This window comes from Dunckerocampus dactyliophorus, unplaced genomic scaffold (assembly GCF_027744805.1).
Source record: "Dunckerocampus dactyliophorus isolate RoL2022-P2 unplaced genomic scaffold, RoL_Ddac_1.1 HiC_scaffold_38, whole genome shotgun sequence".
NCBI lineage: Eukaryota > Metazoa > Chordata > Actinopteri > Syngnathiformes > Syngnathidae > Dunckerocampus > Dunckerocampus dactyliophorus.
Genome location: NW_026559874.1, coordinates 110001 through 113332, shown reverse-complemented (window position 1 = coordinate 113332; position 3332 = coordinate 110001).

Here is a 3332-nt window from a genome sequence, read left to right as displayed (position 1 = left end):
CAAAGTGTCAAGGGAGCTAGGCAGAAACCCATGCCTAGGGTCCTGGAGCCCAGGGGCCGCGGGAAAGTCTGTGGAGAGCCGCTGTTGCCCTGGATGAAATGAGAAAAAAGGTGAAAAAATGGCAAAGTGTCAAGGGAGAAATTCAGAAACCCATGCCTAGGGTCCTGGAGCCAAGGGGCCGCGGGAAAGTCTGTGGAGAGCCGCTGTGTCCCTGGATGAAATGAGAAAAAAGGTGAAAAAATGGCAAAGTGTCAAGGGAGCTAGGCAGAAACCCATGCCTAGGGTCCTGGAGCCCAGGGGCCGCGGGAAAGTCTGTGGAGAGCCGCTGTGTCCCTGGATGAAATGAGAAAAAGGGTGGAAAAATGGCAAAGTGTCAAGGGAGCTAGGCAGAAACCCATGCCGAGCTGCCTGGAGCCCAGGGGCGGCTGTAAAGTCTGTGGAGTGCCGCTGTGTCCCTGGATGAAATGAGAAAAAGGGTGAAAAAATGGCAAAGTGTCAAGGGAGAAATTCAGAAACTCAGGCCGAGCTGCCTGGAGCCCAGGGGCGGCTGCAAAGTCTGTGGAGAGCCGCTGTGTCCCTGGATGAAATGAGAAAAAGGGTGGAAAAATGGCAAAGTGTCAAGGGAGCTAGGCAGAAACCCATGCCGAGCTGCCTGGAGCCCAGGGGCGGCTGTAAAGTCTGTGGAGTGCCGCTGTGTCCCTGGATGAAATGAGAAAAAGGGTGAAAAAATGGCAAAGTGTCAAGGGAGAAATTCAGAAACTCAGGCCGAGCTGCCTGGAGCCCAGGGGCGGTTCTAAAGTGTGTGGAGAGCCGCTGTGTCCCTGGATGAATTGAGAAAAAGGGTGAAAAAATGGCAAAGTGTCAAGGGAGAAATTCAGAAACTCAGGCCGAGCTGCCTGGAGCCCAGGGGCGGTTCTAAAGTGTGTGGAGAGCCGCTGTGTCCCTGGATGAATTGAGAAAAAGGGTGAAAAAATGGCAAAGTGTCAAGGGAGCTAGGCAGAAACCCATGCCTAGGGTCCTGGAGCCCAGGGGCGGCTGCAAAGTCTGTGGAAAGCCGCTGTTGCCCTGGATGAAATGAGAAAAAGGGTGAAAAAATGGCAAAGTGTCAAGGGAGCTAGGCAGAAACCCATGCCTAGGGTCCTGGAGCCCAGGGGCCGCGGGAAAGTCTGTGGAGAGCCGCTGTGCCCCTGGATGAAATGAGAAAAAGGGTGAAAAAATGGCAAAGTGTCAAGGGAGCTAGGCAGAAACCCATGCCTAGGGTCCTGGAGCCCAGGGGCCGCGGGAAAGTCTGTGGAGAGCCGCTGTGTCCCTGGATGAAATGAGAAAAAAGGTGAAAAAATGGCAAAGTGTCAAGGGAGCTAGGCAGAAACCCATGCCTAGGGTCCTGGAGCCCAGGGGCCGCGGGAAAGTCTGTGGAGAGCCGCTGTGTCCCTGGATGAAATGAGAAAAAAGGTGAAAAAGTAACAAAGTGTCAAGGGAGAAATTCAGAAACCCAGGCCGAGCTGCCTGGAGCCTCAAAGCGGATAGAAATAGCGTGGAGAGCCGCTGTTAAGCCAGACGCCCTCTGGCGGACACAGGCAGGAGTTGCAGTAAATGCATTGAAGTCAATGGGCGAGAGTACCCAATGCGCCAAAAAAGTGCTGAAAATATGACAAAGTGTCAAATGAATGGGAGTCAATGGGCGAGAGTACCCAATGCACAAAAAAAGTGCTGAAAATATGACAAAGTGTCAAATGAATGGGAGTCAATGGGCGAGAGTACCCAATGCGCCAAAAAAGTGCTGAAAATATGACAAAGTGTCAAATGAATGGGAGTCAATGGGCGAGAGTACCCAATGCACAAAAAAAGTGCTGAAAATATGACAAAGTGTCAAATGAATGGGAGTCAATGGGCGAGAGTACCCAATGCACAAAAAAAGTGCTGAAAAAGTCCACACGAGCCTAGTCAGAAATGCAGGCCGAGGCGGCTGGAGCCCCAAAGCGGCTATAAAAAGCGTGGAGAGCCGCTGTCGCCCCGGAGAAACGGAGAAAAAGTGCTGAAAAAAGGCCCACGTCCTAACGGACCTAGGCGGAAGTGCAGGCGAGGCGGCAGGAGTCTGAAAACCGCTATAAAAAGCGTGGAGAGCCGCTGTCGCCCCGGAGAAACGTAGAAAAAGTGCTGAAAAAAGGCCTAAATCCTAACGGACCTAGGCGGAAGTGCAGGCGAGGCGGCAGGAGTCTGAAAACGGCTATAAAATGCGTGGAGAGCCGCTGTCGCCCCGGAGAAACGGAGAAAAAGTGCTGAAAAAAGGCCTAAATCCTAACGGACCGAGGCGGAAGTGCAGGCGAGGCGGCAGGAGTCTGAAAACGGCTATAAAATGCGTGGAGAGCCGCTGTCGCCCCGGAGGAACGGAGAAAAAGTGCTGAAAAAAGGCCTAAATCCTAACGGACCGAGGCGGAAGTGCAGGCGAGGCGGCAGGAGTCTGAAAACGGCTATAAAATGCGTGGAGAGCCGCTGTCGCCCCGGAGGAACGGAGAAAAAGTGCTGAAAAAAGGCCTAAATCCTAACGGACCGAGGCGGAAGTGCAGGCGAGGCGGCAGGAGTCTGAAAGCGGCTATAAAACGCGTGGAGAGCCGCTCGGATGATTTTTCAAAGTGTCAAATGAATGGGAGTGAATGGGGCAGAGTACCCAATGTGTAAAAAAAGTGCTGAAAAAACGACAAAGTCCACACGAGCCTAGTCAGAAATGCAGTCCGAGGCGGCTGGAGCCCCAAAGCGGCTATAAAACGCGTGGAGAGCCGCTCGGATGATTTTTCAAAGTGTCAAATGAATGGGAGTGAATGGGGCAGAGTACCCAATGTGTAAAAAAAGTGCTGAAAAAACGACAAAGTCCACACGAGCCTAGTCAGAAATGCAGTCCGAGGCGGCTGGAGCCCCAAAGCGGCTATAAAATGCGTGGAGAGCCGCTCGGATGATTTTTCAAAGTGTGAAATGAATGGGAGTGAATGGGGCGGAGTACCCAATGCGCGAAAAAAGTGCTGAAAAAACGACAAAGTCCACACGAGCCTAGTCAGAAATGAAGGCCGAGGCGGCTGGAGCCCCAAAGCGGCTATAAAATGCGTGGAGAGCCGCTCGGATGATTTTTCTAAGTGTGAAATGAATGGGAGTGAATGGGGCGGAGTACCCAATGCGCGAAAAAAGTGCTGAAAAAACGACAAAGTCCACACGAGCCTAGTCAGAAATGAAGGCCGAGGCGGCTGGAGCCCCAAAGCGGCTATAAAATGCGTGGAGAGCCGCTCGGATGATTTTTCTAAGTGTGAAATGAATGGGAGTGAATGGGGCGGAGTACCCAA